The 20,327-nt window shown below is 36.2% G+C and overlaps 1 long non-coding RNA gene across 1 annotated transcript in view; it reads right to left on the bottom strand.

Annotated features, from left to right (window-relative positions):
- Nucleotides 1-3,864: 3,864 nt before the first annotated feature.
- Nucleotides 3,865-20,327, bottom strand: part of LOC141493106 (uncharacterized) — a 36,023-nt gene continuing 19,560 nt past the window's right edge. Inside the window, exon 3 of the long non-coding RNA XR_012470116.1 lies at nucleotides 3,865-5,296. This is a non-coding gene — a long non-coding RNA (uncharacterized LOC141493106). The remainder of the gene's footprint in view (nucleotides 5,297-20,327) is intronic.

The raw sequence follows: 20,327 nt of genomic DNA, 5'->3' as shown, positions 1-20,327 counted from the left end.
ATGTTTATTAAGTATTTACTGTGTGTTAAGAACTATGCCAAGGGCTGGGAGTGAAATAAGAGAAATTAAGAAATTCTGCAGGTTTGTAGGGTTGGGAAATGTTCCATAAGAACTCAACTTTTTAAACCCTTGATAAAAGGGTCCAGTTCTTAGCACACATTAGAAGATACTTAATGAATGCTTCTTGATGACTTATATGTTCATTTTCTAAACATATATTTATATCCCTTTCCAAAAAAGATGACAAAACATTAAATAAAAATTGGTTATTCGATTGTATCAATAAGTTAGGTGACCTTTAGTATTTAATTGTTGAATTCTGTGATTTTGGAAGTTGAGTTCAACTCATGGGAAAATAGTGGCTCAAGCCAGAAATGGATGATGTTGTTACAAAGTGTACTTTTTCATACAGTATTTTGTAACCCCACTGCTCATGATGGAAACTATTGCATGTCTATCTTGTTCAAATCTCTTCTGAATTCCAATTCTCTACCTCCAACTGTGAGGATGTGTCACTGGCACCTCAAATTGATCCTTCTGTCAACTTTCTTCTTTCCATTGATGGAAACTCCATCTTTTCATCACCTGGATTTTAAAATCTGGAGTTATCATTAATATTTCCAGCCTCCACTCTCTCCATATCCAATCCAGTTGCCTAGTCCCATAATCTCTCTTATCCATACCCTACTCTCCACACACCATCACTAACCTAATTTTCTCCCTTATCGCCACTCTCCCAGATTGTTATAATAGCATCCTAAAAGCTCTCCTTACTTCTTGTCTTTCTCATCTATATCCTTTACATAACTGCCAAAATAAATTTCCCATGTTGATGAAATTTGGCAGATAGGTGGCACAGTGGATAGAGTGCTAGGCCTGGAGTCAGGAAAACTCATTTTTCCTGAGTTCAAATTTGACCTAAGGCACTTACTAGATGTGTGATGCTCCAGTATCTTAGCCAATAAAGCCTCAAAGGGGATTGTAAAGAGTCAGATATGACTGAAAGGACTGAACAGCAAAAAGGTATTGGTCTGGGGAGGCTAGGTGGTGTAGTGGATAAAGCACCGGCCTTGGAGTCAGGAGCACCTGGGTTCAAATCCGGTCTCAGACATTTAATAATTACCTAGCTGTGTGGCCTTGGGCAAGTCACTTAACACTATTTGCCTTGCAAAAAAAACCCTAAAAAAAAGGTATTGGTCTAGCTTTGACATTTCTCCTTACTCAAAAACCTTAGGTATCTTTCCAAGAATGGGATACAATTTCTTAGTTGGAAATTCAAAGCCTATCACAATCTAGCTCAAATAAATTTTTCTAGCCTTATTTCATATTATCTATCTATCTACCTATCTATCTATCTATCTATCCATATATTCTGCAACTCTCCATCTTTCTCTACCTGGAACAGTATCTTCTAGACCAGGTCTTCTAAAACCATTCTTCCTTCTCTGGCTGACCCTAGATCCTGCTTCATATACATCCACAATGGACATCTAACCATCTTGCCATATGCCTTAATACTACCTCTTTCAACTCTCCCTTTTCTCTCTTCAATTCATCTTTCACACAACTACCAAAATAATATACTTAATGCACATATATGACTATATTATTCCTCTTCTCAAAAATTGTAGCAACTGCTTATTATCTGAATGAGTTATAATTCAAACTTATTAGCCCAGCATTTAAGGCTCTCTACAATCTACATTTTTGGTCTTTTTTCTTACTACTTCTCTTCATGCATAGTACATTCTAGAGAAAATGGACTACTACTTGTTCTCTACTTCCTGCTTGCACATATTTACACATATTTCAGCTGTCTAAATGTACTACCTCAATCTCTTTAATTATTCCATTTCTTCAAGACCCAACTCAGGTGTGAAAGCTTCCCCTGTTGCCCACAGTTGTCAGTGATCTCTCCCTCCTTATATTTATGTTCTTCCTATTTTCTTCCAGAAACCAAGAGGCCACCAACAGTATCCTAGTGATGACATATCACTTCCTCTTATATGCACAGGCAAATTCAGTCAGGAAATAGAAAGTTAATATAATTGCTAAGGTGTTGTAAAAAATACTTTTCTGCATATTGTTTCTGGGTCAGAATCTGTTGTGATCAAGGGTGAATGAAGTGAAAAGGATATTGGAAATCCAAGATGGAGCAAGAAATTCAGCAGTTACAGACCATGAAAATTAATAATGAAGGAGAAACAATATGTTAAAATTTGTCTCCAAGTGACTTCATTTCAGGATAGCAGGGGTCATTTCTTTTGAAATGAGAGAGTCGATTATAAAACAAGTTTTTTATTTTACTTGAAAAAATAATGTGAGAATGTGTTTGTATATTAAACCATGAACTTGATGAGGATGAGTTTTTTATTTATGTTTACAAATGTTTACAAATTTATAGGTAATCATCAATTTTTAAACAACCTTAATTAAATAGTGAATGTATCACACTCTAGGCATCTCTAATAAAAAACTTTAATACTCAAAAAGTTTTTTCTTTTTTAGATTTTGAGAGTGAGATATTCAAGAAGGTATTGGTTTTACAAGAATCAGGAAGTTTAGACCCATGTTTTACAACCTAAGAGTAAACACTGTTGAATATTCTATCAATTACTTAGGCCTGAGAAAAATGCTCAGAGGAGCATTTGCTACAAAGTTTGTCCTATTTGTTGAAATTTGGGCAAAAATAAAGATTACCTGTTGACTTATGCTTTGTTGTTTCAGAAAACAGAAGAAATGTGGAGAATAAGTACAATTTAAGGAGGAATATCATCTCTAAGAATGCCTTCAGCCCAAGAGACCCCAGATAGGAGAAAAGCAGAAATATAATTTTATCTGTTGTCAAAAATATCAGCAATGGGATAGAATACTGATAAGAAATCTTAATGTTCAAGAAAAAACAAAATAGACCAATCTAAAGTCATCCTATACCCAGTGCTTAAAACTTCTCCCTCAAACTTCTAGTCACCAATATAAACTCAGAAATTAGAGAGGCTCTACAGAAAAGCAACTATGTGACATAGAGAATAAAGTATCAGATATGTCAGAAAGATCTGAGTTCAAATTCTGCTCAGATATTTAATAGCTTGACCTCTTTCAGTCTATTTCCTCATTATAAAATTATCATAATAATAGTGTCTCCATCCTTAGTTTGTTGTGATGAGAAAAATGAGATAGTAAAATATTTTTTAAAAACTTGCCTTAGCTGGTTTTAAAAAATAAATTGTTTATATTGTACAAATACAAGTAGCTAAGGTTATTTACAGAAATAAACCATGGAAAAAATATACCTTCACTGGCCTCTTCTGTAGAAAAACAAATTCTCAAAAAGCAACTATCACCTCTCACCTTCTCCCTATGGAGGAAGAAAGAAACCAGGAGGGACCCCTCTTGCTACATTTCAGTATTTTACTTGTGAACTACAGGAGCCTACTGAGGGTATTCCTAGGGTCATCCAGGAAATTGAGCCACCTCTCTACCAAAACTATAGAAGATCTCCAGACAATTGACACTAAGATTTTAAGAATCCTTGGTGTCCCTGTCCTATTCTTCTCATATGCAGGATCCTGTGGAATGGTGCATTTAATTAATCCACATTTATGGGGCAGGCACTGATCTCACACACACACAAAACACACTGATGACCTAATCCTTGGATACTGAATCTTCTCCAAGTGAAAATAAGTATTTTAAAAATTTTAAAGGGTTTTTGCAAGCCTTAAGGCTTGCACTATATAAATGCTAACTTTTATTATTATTGCATCAGCACCATCATCATCATCATCATCATCATCATCATCATCATCATCATCAAAACAGTTGTACTTCCTGATAATTAGGAGGACAGAAGTGACGATACAGGTTTTAAGAATGACTCACCTACTAGTTTCAGTGAATTAGTTTAGATGATGACTTCTTTGCAGTCTCTGGATTCAGATGAGAGGAGTGGAGCTTCTTAACAGAGACAAGTTCAGAGACATCATCAGAGGATTTTGGAGGCTCTCTAGCATTAAAGGTATAAAACTTTTCCAGACATGAACTTCCTAACTACATATGTTCTCTGTGATCTTTCCCTAGGTGAACACATTTTTGCTGTACATATTTCTTGCTTATAACCCTATTGGTGGTATGGGAGAGTAAATTCTATGTAGGAGAGAGAGGATATTTCACTTATTTTACTATGATCTTTGATTTAGTTTATTTTACTTTGAATTCATGAGTCCTTTGTTTAACTGAGTAAAGGAAACACATTGGTGAGGGTTTGTGAATTGTAGATTTGTGTGTTTTTAGAACACAGAGAATGTGAACTACTTGAGAACAAGAACTGAGTTTTTTTGGTTTGTTTTACCTTTCTTTGGAAGCCTAGAGATTAGAACTGAGTTTGGAATTTAACATGTTTAATAAATACTAACTGACCTACTGAATGATGACCTATGGAATGATTCAATCAATAATACCTTTTTAGGACTGCTATGTGAGGATGGCTATATATGTTTAATCCCACCTCTTTCCAAAGTCCCAATCCCCATCTAATTTACATTCTGGTAACCACTGACAGTGGTTTCTACTAGAGTAGAAAAGGAATCCAGGAGGAAGAAAATAGCAGAAAATGATAAGTAAGGGTAAGTGTTGGATAAGTGTTAGAGACATGCATACTTAAAGCTACATATTCTTAGCTCCAGATTTTTCCTGGCAGTTCAAAAATTATCAGTAGGCCTGGGAAAGCCTGTTCCCATCTGTGTGTCTGAAATGCATATTTATGTTTTAAAAAGGTCCTTTGAGAATCTTTGAAAAGACAAATGCATGCCCTGTAAACGATGACTATTATACTCATGATTTAGAAAAAAAATTCAAAAGCCAATTCAGGCAATTGCTATAAGGACAATTATATGACTTGTAAAGATCTCATTGTGGTTTGTTTCTTAAAAATTATTTCACCTACTACTAAATTTTCCTGTCTTCTAAGGTGGAAAACAACAGCTGTTTCTTGGCACAAATGCAATAACAGTGTGTGAAATGAAGGGAAGAAAAGTATAACAAATGCATGGGGAATTTAGGGAGACAGAAGGAAAATGAAGACAATGCTACTACATTTTTTAGCATATTTCCTTCAGAGAAAGACTTAAATTGAAGAGGGACAGGACAAGGGAAGGGTTGGAGAAAAATTTAGATGGAATATTATACAATTACTCCTTCAGAAATCTAAATGTCTTCAGAAAATCTAAATGTCTTTTCTTGATTTTTGAGCGGTCCAGTGTATCCTGGTGATTCATTCTGGTAAGATGGTAGCATCCTGCAGGAAAGAAAGGACTGGTAGATACATCAAATATCTCTGAGACTCACCAATGGATGTAGTATCCCTTGTGACACCTAAGGAATGCTACAAATTTTGAATGCATACTCTTCTAGTTTTTTCTCAATTAGGATATTCAAAATTAGTTGGTGAATTTGAAAAAAGGTTTCTATTTCCCTTGCCCTGTCAGATATAAAATAGTGATGCTATCCCATTTTTGCTGGACTTTCCCTATCTTTTGCTTTGCCTTTTAGGAACCAGAATAAGATGCTGAGAAATTCGGGAGTCTGTGGAGCTCAGATTGTGAGGTCCTTGAAAGCAGAGACTGTCATATCTTTCCTTGTATCTCCAGTGGTTTACATACTTAAAAGTTTTGATTCTGATTCCATTCCATTAGACATTAATTTCAGATATGCCCTCAGTCAGAAATGTCTCTTCTTTTAAGGTCCATTCAATCCAAATTTAGCACCCAATCAAGATTCTCATGGCTAAGGGTGGTATGGTGGGTAGAGGGCCTGGGTCTAAAGTTAGGAAGACTTCTCTTCCTGAGTTCAAATCTGGTCTCAGATTTGTGACTAGCTATGTGAACCTGGTCATTTAACTCTGTTTGCCTCAGTTTCCTCATCTGTAAAATGAGCTAGAGAGGGAAATGGAAAACCACTCTGGTATCTTTGCCAAAAAAGCCTAAATAAAGTCACAATGAGTTGGACATGACCAAACAAAAAATCAACCCCTGCAAGATACTTTTTTTCCCCTCTTAAACTTCAAGTCCACTTACCTCAGAGGTAGTTGTGAGGATTAAATGTGATAATATTTGTAAAGCATTTAGTATAGCACCTGCCATATAATAGGTACTTAATATTCCCTCTCTCTCTTGTTATACAAGGACATTTCAGCATTCATAGAGATTCTCTTTCAAGTACCATAACTTCCCACATTATCAGTCTGCTCAGTTTCTATGACCTACTTCTCCACAACACCACAGCTTCACACAGAAATCATTATAGCTCTCTTAATCCTGCCATCACTCACAAATAGTTCATTTCTATATTCATGAACTCCAGAATTCCTTATCTGATCATAATCTTTTATCATTTCACCTTTCCCTCTCCTGTTCTGTGTCCTTTCTGTAACCTCCAAACCCTCTATTCCTCAATTCTTTTCTAGGCAATTTCCCTTTTCTTGGCTACACTCTCTTTCTTGTTTCAACCCCTGAGGAAACTGGTTTAACTCTACACTGATCCTGTACACTAGAGTCCCTTGTTCCATAAACCTATTATTGATCATTCCTTGCCAAGCTTAAACTTTGGATTTTTCCCATTCACTCATAATCTTTGCTCCTATTCATGGGCTGTTGAATGGAGTTAAATTAAAAAAAAATCATCAAATAGTATAGACTAGGTCTACTACAAATTTATAATTTCAATGGACTCACACTATAGTCAGGCAATCCTATTATACCTCCTTAAATCATCTCTAAGTTGCAGAGGATAGAACATTGGATTTGGAAAAAAGTTCAAATTTGGCCTTAGGCACTGTCCATCCCTGGAAAACTCTGGAACCCCCATTGGATTTTGACTAGCAATTTCTTTTCTTTTTTTTTTTTTTTGCAAGGCAAACGGGGTTAAGTCTCTTGTTCCAGGCCATGCAGCTAGGTAATTATTAAGTGTCTGAGGTCGGATTTGAACTCAGGTACTACTAACTCCAGGGCTGGTGCTCTATCTACTGCACCACCTAGCTGCCCCCTTAACTAGCAATTTCTTATCATCTTCTAGTCCCAAGGTAAACTCCTGGGAATCTCCCTGTGGTCAGTAGTTTCTAGCTATCTAATTTCTGGACAGAGATAGCTCCAGGACTCTTCTGCAACCCCTCCCTTCCTGCAATGACTAGTCTGATGATCCTACAGGTGACTCTGGCTTGGGGCATGATCAGTGATCTGCAAGAGGTGGCTTAAACCAATCCAATGATTTTTCCAGGAAAACCCCATTACCCTGAAATAAATAACTTGTAAACCCCAGACCAGATATCAATCTATGTAGCTGCCCTCCCCTTCTGAATTTGTGATTCCTCTCACTGTATTTCTTTGTCTGAATAAGACAATGTATGTTCCAGATTAAAATTCCTTAGCACTAATTATTTGCCTTACTTTATTGATTATTTTGTTCATCTCAGTTTTTGTACAGGCTTGACAACACATAAGCTGTGTAACCATGGGCAAGTCACTTGACTTCTGTCTCAGTCTCCTGTACTGTAAAATAGGGATTATAAATAGCCCTGCCTACCTGGATTATTGAGGAAATATCAAATGAAATATTTCCAAAGTGTTTGGCACAATGCCTAGAATGCATGTAGGTGTTTCTTTTCCTCCCTCCCTAATCAATGCACTATCCAACTTCCTTTCCTTTCCTTTCCTTTCCTTTCCTTTCCTTTCCTTTCCTTTCCTTTCCTTTCCTTTCCTTTCCTTTCCTTTCCTTTCCTTTCCTTTCCTTTCCTTTCCTTTCCTTTCCTTTCCTTTCCTTTCCTTTCCTTTCCTTTCCTTCCCTTCCCTTCCCTTTCCTTTCCTTTCCTTTCCTTTCCTTTCCTTTCCTTTCCTTTCCTTTCCTTTCCTTTCCTTCCCTTTCCTTCCCTTTCCTTTCCCTTCCCTTCCTTCCCTTCCCTTCCCTTCCCCTTCCCTTCCCTTTCCCTTCCCCTTCCCTTCCCTTTCCCTTCCCTTTCCTTCTTTTCTTTTCTTTTCTTTTTCTTTTCTTTTCTTTTTCTTTTCTTTTCTTTTTCTTTTCTTTTTCTTTTCTTTTCTTTTCTTTTCTTTTCTTTTTCTTTTCTTTTCTTTTCTTTCATTAAATAGAGATCCATTTAATTCTCTCTGAAAAGACTATGTTCTATACTCAGTCAGATTTCTCCCATGATCATTAAAATGATTAACAGTTGCCCCTCCCCCATGAAGTCAACCCCTTCTCCAATCTGCTTACAAACCTCCCTTTACTTTTTTTTTAAATCGTTTCAAGGGAGAAAACTGACCAAGTTAGGCAGTTTGTAGATTTGCTGACCCTTGCTTTGAAACTCTGAATTTGTACCAGCCCAATTTCTTCTGAAAGAAATGAAAGAAAAAAAACTGCTTCTCTTTGTAATCATTCACAAATTACAACTTTTACAATAAGCCCTTCCATAAGCAAACTTTGCCAATGTAAAGTACCATTTTCATTGTGTATCTCCTGGTGCTGTTGTAGGAGCAGAGAGTGGAGGAGCTTGGGTAGTACCTACCTTTCCACCACCTTTGGCTTGAGTTCCAAACTAGGAGCCTGCTCAGAGCATCAGTTGAGCAAAAACCTGAGGTTATGAACTTGGCTGCTATTTATTACAGTATTTATGCATTTCTTAACTAATTAACATCTATAAAACCACCAGTGTTACCATTTTTTTATTAGGATCCTATCTTTTTTTAAAAAAAATATGTTCCTGATAAAGTTTTTGAGCATCCCTTCCCCCAGCCATTTTTCCTCATAGCAGTAGCCCAGGGACCCACCCTGAGTGGAAGAAGTTTTGGGCTGCTGCCTGTTCCTTTTCCTGATTACCATGACAAGCACACCATTGATAGTGCATGCTTGCGTGCTGCTCAGAGCAGCTATTCCAAACCTATTCATCCCTTCTCAAGCCTTCCATAGCATCTCCACCCTATGACCTGGATCCTTGCCCCACCCCAAACTAAGGATTTTGATTTATAATCTCAAAGAAAACATCGAGGTCATTCAATGAGAGCTTCTCCTCTCCTCTCCTCATTTTATACTACTTGGATATCTTCTCCCACTGTCTTTTCCTTCACTCCTGTCTTAAATGAAGAGGTAACCCTTTTTGCCAAGGCATCTTGTCTAATAGACTGCCCCCACTATCATCTTTGCTCTCTATAATTTCTCTGTATCTCCTATTTCATGTTGCCTTCAAACACATCTATGTTTTCCACATTCTTCAATAAAACTCTTACCAGATCTGTTCATCCCCATTAATTATCATCCTGTATCTCTAGCTCCCTTTGAGACTAAATTCCTTGAGAAAGCCAATTACAATTACTGCTTCCAATTTCTCTGTTTTGAAAAATAAGTTTTATTTTTCCCCAAGTGCATGCTAAAACAATTTTTTTTAACATTTGTGAGTTTTTTGTTTATTTTTTTTTAAAGTTTTGATTTCTAAATTCTATTCCTCCCTTTCTTCCCTTATCCCCTCCCTGTAATGGTAAGTAATCAGATATGGGTTATACATATCCAATTAAGAAAAATATTTCCATGTTAATTATTTTGTACAAGAAGGCTTAAATAAAAGAAAAAGAATGAAAGTGAAATGACATGCTTTAGTCTATATTAAAACAATATCAGTTTATTAGATCTTTGGGATTATCTTGAATCATTATATTACTGAGAATAGCTAACTCATTCAGTTTTCATTGAATAGTATTGCTTTTACTGTGTACAACTTTCTCCTGGTTCTGTTCACTTCACTTTGCTTCAGTTCATATAAGTCTTTCTAGGTTCTTCTGATTCATCCTACTTGTCACTTTTTATAACACAATAATATTCCAAACACACATACATATATACTATAGCTTTCTGAGTCATTCCCCAAATGATGGGAATTTCCATTTTTTAGCCACCACAAAAAGAACTGCTATAAATATTTTTGGATAAATAGATCCTTTCCCTCCTTTTTGATCCCTTTGGGTTATAGGTCTAACTGGTATTGCTAGATCAAAGGATATGCACAATTTTATAGTCCTTTGGATATTTCTTATTCTATAAAACCTTTGTAAGGGAACTTCTGATTTCATCATTCAACTGAAATTGCTTTTCCAAAGTTACTAATGATCTCTTAATGGACAAATCTAATGACTTTTTCCTCAATCCTTGTTCTTCCTTGCAAATTTTGACATTGTTGATTACCTTTTCTCCTGCTTTCTCCTTTCTGGATTTTTCTGACATTGCTCCCTCCCAGTTTTGTTCCCATCTGTTTGATTGTTTCTTTTCAGTCCCCTTTGCTGTATCTTCATCCAGCTCATGCAACTCCCTGTGGTTGGCCCTTTTCTTATCTACATCATTTCACTTGGTGATCTCATCAGTTCCCATTAATTATAATTTCTACGCAGATAATTCTTATATCTACTCATTCAGCTGTAACCTCTCACTTGACCTATTGGATACTGAAATTGAATATCTTATGAGCATCTCAAACTCATATGACAATCAGAACTTATTATTTTCTTTTCAAACCCTCTCCTCTTCCAAACTCTCTGACTGTGGGCACCATCATCTTTCCAATTACCTAGCTCACAATGTTAGCATCAGTCTAGAGGCTTCACTTCAATTCATCCATGTAACCAGTCTATTGCTGCCTTATTTTTACCTTCACAAAATCTCTCATATAGACCCCTTTATCTCCACCCACATTGCTACTACTCTGCACAGACCCTTGCCACTTCAAACCTAGAATACTACCATAGCTTTCTGGTTGTTCTGCATTCCCGTACTCTCTCCCCACTTCAGTTTATCCCCACCTCAACCCCTAAAGTGCAGGTCTGACTAATTTATCCTCCTACATTTCTGATTTTATATCTTTTCACTGATTACCCCATGTCTATAATGTTCATTCATCTTGTCTCCATCTCCTTAGCTTCTCTGGATTCCTTCAAGTTCAAATTATATCTTCTGCTTATTTTCAAATTGTATCTTCTGTATATTTTCCCCCTTAACCTCCACTATTGCCTTCTCTCTGAGCTTACTTCCAACTTTCACTTCATGTATCATATATAGATAGATATACATCTATCTATATCTATATCTATCTATCTATCTATTATCTATCTCTCATCTATCTCGCTATCTCTTGTTGTCTCTCAAGTGTAGGTTCTGTATTTTTGCCTTTATTTGTATCACTTGGGCTTAGCATAGTATCTGGAACATAGTAAATACTTAGTAAAAACTTGTTTACCAACCAACCCACTGACTAATTACATGTCTCCTATGCTCAAAGTTCTATGCTGGACAGGTTATCAAAGAACCCTGTAGTTAGATTTTGCAGCACACATGAATTGAATATTCTATTCTTTTTGATTGAAAACAGGATTGATTCTCTCTCTCTCTCTCTCTCTCTCTCTCTCTCTCTCTCTCTCTCTCCCTCCCTCCCTCCCTCCTTCTCTCCCCCAATTTGTATGTGTTTTTTGGGGAGAAGAAAAGATTACATGGGGATAGTTGTAGTGATGTGGGCTGTGGCAAAGGGAGTTTTCTTCTCCCTTCTTTGATGCTATGAGAAATAAACATTTTATATGGAAATATGTTAAACATGTAAAATCTATATTAGATTCCTCACTATCATGGGGGGGGTAAGGGAAGCAGGTAGAAAAATGTGGAACTCAAAAGCTTACAAAAAGATGAATGCTGAAAACTATCTTTATATGCAATTTAAAAATAAAATAACATTAAAAATAAATATTTTAGATAAGATTCAGTCCTATCCCTTCACTGAGTTTGATACTGATGCAAGATAAAATGAAAAGATGATAGCTAATACATAATAGTGATGTGATAAATGTATTAAGAGTTGTAAGACAGGTAGGTGTGTGACCTTTGACTCAACAATCCCACTACTAGATCTTTGTCCCAAAGATATCAAAGAGGGGGAAAAGTATCTATACGCAGAAAAATATTTATAGCAGCTCTTTTTGTGGTAGCAAAGTATTAGACATTGAGGGGATGCCCATCAATTGGGGAATGACTGAACAAATTGTGATAAATGATTGTGATTGAATTCTGTTATGCTTTAAGAAATGATTAGCAGGATAGATTTAAAAAACCTGGAAAGACTTATATGAACCATACAAAGTGAAGAGAGAAGAACTAGAATATTGTTCATATTAACAATAATATAATAAGGATGATCAACTGTGAAAGACTTAGATACTCTGATGAAGACAATGATTCAACACAATGGCAAAAAACCCATTATGAAAAATACTATCTACTTCCAGAGAGAAAACTAATAAACTCTGAATGCAGACTGAAACTTTCTTTTTGAAACTTTCTTTTTATTTTGTTTGTGATTTTTTGCCACATGGCTAAAATGGAAATATGTTTTACATGACTTCAGTATAATAGATATAATATTGCTTGCCTACTCTAGGAGGGGAGATTGGCAAGAGGGGGAGAGAACTGGAAACTCATGATTTTTTAAAAACATGATTGTTTAAAAAAATTGACTTGTGTTTGTGTGGTTTTTTTTGTCTTCTGTGAGTTGATATTAAGAGAAGTTCAAATGAAAAATATTCAAGGATAATATTCTTTATGAGAAAAGAAACCTGATATTTTCATAGACTTTATCTTTAGCAAAAGTAAAAAAAAAGAATTATAAGATGAAGTACTACATGAAGTTTGAGAAGTTGTTTATTTCTGCTTTGAGTTCCCCTTACAAATTCCATAACACCCAAATGTGATTCCCTCAAGAGGAGAATTTGGAAGAGGAGTGGATTTGGGAAGAAATAAAATTGTTTTGTTTCGGACATTTGAATTTGAGATGTCTATGGGACATACAATTCCAGATATCCAATAGTCAACTAGTGTTGTAACACTGCAAGCATCATGCCTTCAATTAGTTACAAGTCAGGATTTCAATTTTGCCACCTCAACTGTTTTGATATTGTTGTTCATGTATCATACTGTTTCCAGATTGAGAGAATTTTTTTTTTTAGATTTTTGCAAGGCAATGGGGTTAAGTGGCTTGCCCAAGGCCACACAGCTAGGTAATTATTAAGTGTCTGAGGTTGGATTTGAACTCAGGTCCTCCTGACTGCAGGGTTGGTGCTCTATCCACTGCGCCACCTAGCTGCCCCTGATTGGGAAAAACTGAGAACTTTTAAAGTCAACTCAGATCTAGATACATATTTTTTCAATTAAGATTGAAACAATAAAACATTTAATTGGGATTGCTATACTCACTAACTAGATGTACCCCCAAGACCCTGTTTTGGATCCTCTCCTTTTTTTCTCTCTCTCTTAGTCATTACATATCTCATCAGTGCCTATGGATTCAATTATCAGCTTTATAACAGTTGACTTCCAGGTCTATGTAACCAGTTCTAGTTTCTCTTCTGAGATCTACTGTCTCTGACAGATTATGTCACTGACTAATAGATATTTCCACCTGCCTGTTCCATAGGCATCTCAATCTCAATAAAACAGAGCTCTTTTTTTCCCAAAACCCAATCAAATGTAAAGTGCTTAGCAGTGCCTAACACATAATCTCTTTTTGTTTTGTTTTCAGGGTTTTTTTGCAAGGCAAATGGGGTTAAATGGCTTGCCCAAGGCCACACAGCTAAGTAATTAAGTGTCTGCGGTCACATTTGAATTCAGGTACTCCTGAATCCAGGGCTGGTGCTCTATCCACTGCACCACCTAGCTGCCCCTCATATAGTCTCTTAATAAATGCTTCTACCTATCTCTGTTATTCTCAAGGACATCACTGCCCTTCTAGTCAACTAGGTTTGCAAACTTTGGGTCACCCTTTGGCTCTTTGCTTTCACTCACCTTACATATCTGAACTGTTGTTAAATCTTGTTTCTATTTTCACATCTCTTGTCTATGTCACCTTTCCTTTCCTAACCATTTCCCTTCAAGTTCTTATCTTATCACCTCTCACCTAGATTGTTTCAGTACTTTCCTTTTTTATCTCATCTTGCAAAAAGAGTCTTTACAAACTGACCACTTCTTTCTCTTTTATATCTTCTTCATACACATTACTTGTATCCATGAAAACTACTCCTTGGGCCTGTTACCTGGCCTACTCCAATTCCTCACTGTGCTTTATCTTCCTTTTCTTTAACTTTGAATATGCTTGTAATACTTCCCTTCTTTCCTCATTCTTTTACAGTCTCTGGCTTACTCTGTGTCTCACCTCAAGTATTACCTTTTGCAAAAGACCCTTCTTACATATACTTGCAAATGCTCATGCATACATATTTTCTCCCTCACTAGAATATAAACTTCTTGAAGGCAGGGATCGTTTTGTTCTTTGTATTCCAGTGCTTAGCACAATGTCTAATATGATTTATTTATTGATTTGAAAGAATAGAAAAATAACAAACAATATCATACAGATCCTCAAATAAATACACTTTGATCTCTGGGGCTTCTAGAATAGTTTGGCAAATGAGTCCCTCCAAACACACTACTCCAAAAGAGGAGGTTTGCTGCAAGGTCCTTCTGTTGCCGAAGTGTGATAAATTCATCCATGAAGAACTTACATCTCCATTGGGATTGTTGCTTGGTCATCACAGTCTAGCTGTCTTTTCTCCTTGTTCCACAAAACTATAGGATCACTTTGATTCCTAGATCCCTAGACAGTACCACTGCAGTCTCTGATGCCCCCTAATTCTCTCTTCATGAGGCCACTAATTCTTGCAGAATGTCTCCATTAAAAACTTTAATCTCGGGGCGGCTAGGTGGCGTAGTGGATAGAGCACGAGCCTTGGAGTTAGGAGTACCTGGGTTCAAATCCGGTCTAAGACATATAATAATTACCTAGCTGTATGGCCTTGGGCAAGCCACTTAACCCCATTTGCCTTGCAAAAACCTAAAAAAAAAAAAACCAAACCAAACTTCAATCCCTTGCCAGATGTCTCCGCCTTTCAGTTTCCATCATCAGTATATACACACACATATGGGAAATAAAATTCTTGGAACTCCTCCAATAAGGGGTCAAACTCTGAGCCTAGGCATTTTGGGAATGTCCTATGTAGGAATGTAGTAATCCTACTCAGACATGCCTATTACAATGCCATAACAACAGTTTGAAGACTGTCATGGAATAAATCAAAGGTGCAACTAGTACTCTGTTGTTCTCTATAACCAGGGGTATGCTGGAACCAGACAATGTTAAATTTTCACTGTGAGTATTTATACTTCAGAAATTAGTAAATGCTACAAATCAGGGCTTGAGTCATTGTCTTGTTTATTATCTAGACTTAAAAGTGAAGGAGAAATATTAATAAAGTAGATTAAATTTAAAAGTATATTTTGTACATTTTTTGGAAAACATTGTTAAATATTTACCAGTACATTCCTGATTAAAATTATATAATGTCAGAATCTCCCAGTCCAATTTATTATTAACAGACAACTGTTAGAGAGGTAACAATACGGAAATTCGATTAACTTATTACTGAATACATGCAACCAGGGATGCTTTGGTAACTAGTAATCAGCAGGATACATACTAAAGTTTAATCTGCATCATTAATATTTTCCTCATCACTTTTAAGCCTAGATATTCATCTAACTAATAAACCAAGCCCTAATTTGTGGTATTTTCTGAGATGTAAATTCACACACTAAAAATTTTTTAAATTTATTTATTTATTTTGAAATTTACAATTTTCCCCCCCTAATCTCACTTCCCTCCCCTCACCTCCCACAGAAAGCAGTTTGTTAGTCTTTACATTGTTTTCATGGTATACATTGATCCAAGTTGACTGAGATGAGAGAGAAATCATATCTTTAAGGAAGAAAAGTAAAGTATAAGAGATAGCAAAATAACAAAATAAGATAACTTTTTTAAAAATTAAAGGTAATAGTCTTTGGTCTTTGTTTAAATTCCACAATTCTTTCTATGGATACAGATGGTATTCTCCATCACAGATACCCCAAAATTGTGCCTGATTGTTGCACTGATGGAATGTGCAAGACCATTGCGGTTTATCCTCACCCCCATGTTGCTGTTAAGGTGTACAGTGTTTTTCCAGCTCTGCTCATTTGGCTCAGCATCAGTTCATGCAAATCCTTCCAGGCTTCCCTGAATTCCCATCCCTCCTGGTTTCTAATAGAACAATAGTATTCCATGACATACATATACCCCAGATTGCTAAGCCATTCCCCAAATGAAGGACATTCACTTGATTTCCAATTCTTTGCCACCATGAACAGGGCTGCTATGAATATTTTTGTACAAGTGATGTTTTTACCCTTTTTTCATCATCACTTCAGGGTATAGGCCCAGTAGTGGTATTGCTGGATCAAAGGGTATGCACATTTTTGTTGCCTTTTGGGCGTAATTCCAGATTTCTCTCCAGAAAGGTTGGATGACTTCACAACTCCACCAACAATGTATTAGTGTCCCAGATTTCCCACTTCCCTTCCAACAATGATCATTGTCCTTTCTGGTCATATTGGCCAGTCTGAAAGGGGTGAATACACACTAAAAATTTAACAATCATCTATCTGGAGGGTTAGAGCTGGCTCTAGCTTGCCCCTGCTGCACCTTTAATCTCAGTCAAATGGAGATGACTGACCTCTGTTTCTATTTTATCTGTTGACAACCTGTTTAATAGAGATGTTTTCTCCTTGATAATGAAATGATTGACAATATATTTGCCTCTCAGAACTTTAACACGTTTGCTGTTCCATAGATCATTTCTCTCATTCCAATGAACTCTCAGAAATCAATTGGGTGATAATCACAATCAGATTCAAGAATTCCAGTAAGAAATCATCCTTTAGGAAACTTTTTATATTAGCCAAATCACAAAAAGGTGGGAGGACAACTTGCTTTATTTTTTTAAATTTTTTTTTCTAATTTTTATTTTTTGCAAGGCAATGGAGTTAAGTAGTTTGCCCAAGGCCACACAGGTAATTATTAAGTGTCTGAGGCAGGATTTGAACTCAGGTACTCCTGACTCCAGGGCTGGTGCTCTATCTATTGCACCACCTAGCCACCCCCTACTTGCTTTATTTTTACTGATAGAATAATTAATATGCTTTTAAGAGGAAGGAAAATATATCATAATACAGTATCCCATCTGAGGCTTATGAATCTTTACTTAGGGAGTAGGATTAATGTGTACATAGAATAAATCTCATGACTGAAAGAGAATGAGGGTTACTCTTCTGCATTCCAACCTATCAGTATATATTGGGAGTTTTGTGGAATAGAAAAAGATCTCAATTAGGGCAATTTTTTCTTAAAGCAAAAATAAGCAATATTGATTGGGTCTTAATTTTCACAGTAGTCAGTTGTCTGTTAAAAAACCTTGTGTTTGCTGTTTGTGTGGGATGTGATGGGGAGCATCAGTGAAATGAATGTTTGAAAATTCTCCATATTAGCCTGGAATCATGGCAACTTGCCAGGTCTGTTTTGTTGAGTTACACAGGATAGCTTTCATGAATAAATTCTTTGTATTTCCTTAGTTCCAAGAATATGGATGTTTCCTCTAAGCTTCTCAAGCTGCAAATTCACATTGGTTGGTTCTTGTCCTTTGTTATTGAATAAGACCAAAACAGCATCACTATGTTAGAGACAAGTTACAGTGTGCCTGACTGTAGCTGATCAGACCAATATGAGCTCAGAATGCTCTACCACAGATCAGGCACAAATAGTCCATATGAACATGATTCAATATAATGAAAGAGTGAAGGCTCTTCGAACCTTCCATTTATTGGCCCTAAGTCCTTTAGGAATTCCTTTTGAGTTCTGCTGTTATCAAGTTATATTTTATGTATATATATATATATTATATATATATATATTATTTTAAAATTGAAAGAGTTCTTATCAATTATCCAGGTCAATTCCCTCTTTGCTAGATGAGGAAACTGAGATCTTAGGAAAGTTAAATGTCTTGTACAAGGGTCATGGAACCCTTCAAAGGCCGAGTTTTGATCTCAGGTCCTCTGACTTTAGGGGAAGCTAGGTGGCACAATGACTGGCCACAAATTTGGCCTCAAACACATACAAGTGTGTCATGCAGAGCAAATCCCTTAATTCTCTTTGGATCAAATTTTTCATCTGTAAAATGAGCTGAAAGTATCTTTGCCAAGAAAACCCCGAATGGAGGTCACAAAGAGTTGGACATTACTATTTGACTAAACAGCAATGTCTGACTATCGAGTTAGTGATACTTCCAGTGAAACACTAGTCCTTCTGAGGTCAAATGGGATGCTTCTTTAAAGGGATTTCATCACAATATACTTCATTGGGGAAAGAATATATCTGCTTGTGTTTCTCCTAGATGTGTCACTAATCTAGACTGATATTTGGAAAACTCTGGAAGTCTTGGAGTAAAAGGTTATGTGTTACAGGTTTTAGAAACTATTAAAGGTAAATAAAAAGTATTCTTTTAAAATTTTTTATGTTATTCTTTTTTTTTTAGGTTTTTTTTTTTTTTATACAAGGCAAATGGGGTTAAGTGGCTTGCCCAAGGCAACAGAGGTAGATAATCATTACATGTCTGAGGCTGGATTTGAGCTCAGGTACTCCTGACTCCAGGGCCTGTGCTCTATCCACTGCACCACCTAGACATCCCTGTTATTCTTAATTTATGAAATAAAACAAGCATTTCCATAGCATAGTAAAATTAAAAAAAAAGATGATTACACATGTGAAAATCTACTGAGTGAAACATCTATTGTGTACTTTTAAATATACAATAAAGTTATAATGTAAATTTCTTTTCTTCTCTCCTCCTCAAGGGAGGGGGAACAACATGAAAAACGGACATCTCCTATGGACATTTTTCCCCAATTTAATTGAATCTAAAAGCATTTTTATTTTATTTATCCACAGAGAAGGTACCTACCTCAACTGGTAGTAGGTCCTTACTATATTATGGATGCATGCAAATGTATATGTGTGAATACCTCCATATCCATATCCATATCTAGATCTATATCTGTATCCACATATATATATATATATATATATATATATGTGGAAAAAATATATATCTTTTGTCAGATATAGGAAAATTTGGCTCAAAAAAGCATTCAACTAAATTGGTAGGGAGGAGGATAGTTTCTTTAAATTAAAAAATCCATGACTAATGAGTTGAATTAAAATTTGGGAGGAATAAATTTTTGAAAGTGAGAAGCAACTTAAGGGGCATTACCAAAATTGGGGTTTAACAGTATACACAATTGTTCCCCTGTTCTAACATTGCCAATTTAGAAGCACCCTTGGAAAACAAAGCTTGTGGGTTATTGCTCATTGCTGGACTAGGAGGCAATCCATTAGAATCACCACTTGAGCTGGATATACTTCTACATATGGAATGGTGTTACAATAATTAATTGCTGACCCTGTAGAACTCTATTACAAAGTGATTCTCTAAGGCATGGATTTGGATATGACAGGTTGAATCATGGCCTTAAATATATGCCATAATCTTTGTTCTCCCATGCTAGTACTACCAGAATAAAATGAATTAGCAAAACAAAACAAATAGAAAAACGCCATCACTACCATAACAACAACAACAAAAAAAATCCAGACCCCAAGATGGTCGTAATCAGTAGTTGAGCAGCTAAAAAAAATCAGTGTGTATTCATAGACCTCTGAGCAATGCTTGCAGAAACTAATTCACTCTGAGAACAAAGGAACCAAAGAGAGAGGGTCCTTGGGAGAAGGCTAAAGGAACTTTTGGAAAAGGACACCATAGAACACTGTCATGACTCTCCTTCCTGGTAATTGAGCAATATTCCTCAGCTTGTCATAATTGTTAAATCAAAATGCAGAAGGAAGATTAGAAAACACTTTATGGAGGTCTTCAAGTAAGAAATGCAGAAAACACTGTGTGAACTGAAAAGGTATAGTTTTCATTTTCAGATCACTTATGGTATATTTTCAAACCGTAAAATTCTGCCAGAGGAAAAGAGGTTCTTGTGATTTAACAGCTAAAAGGAAGGCTGTTATCCTCTCCTCTTCCCCCCCCCCCCCCCCCCCCCCCCCCCCCCCCGCCACTAGAACTAGCCTGAAAAATTCCATTATCCCTTGAATGGAGAGCTTTGCATCTCCCTCCAAAATATCTTATTTTATAGAATTTTCTTTTCCTAGGGGTATTCAGAAAAGCCCACCAACCTACTGTTTTTGTGAAGGGTAATTTATTTACATTTTTTTTTTGTTTATTCAATGCCTTAGCCTGGCTGACACAGTTCCTCAAGGAATTGTCCCTCAAGAGGCAATGACAATAAATTCTCTGTTGACCGATTTGCTGGGAGAGAGCTCAACTTCA

Source organism: Macrotis lagotis, chromosome 7, assembly GCF_037893015.1.
Source record: "Macrotis lagotis isolate mMagLag1 chromosome 7, bilby.v1.9.chrom.fasta, whole genome shotgun sequence".
In the NCBI taxonomy this organism is placed as follows: Eukaryota; Metazoa; Chordata; class Mammalia; order Peramelemorphia; family Peramelidae; genus Macrotis; species Macrotis lagotis.
Note: the sequence above shows the minus strand (reverse complement) of the source record. Positions and strands in the feature narration are given on the sequence as shown.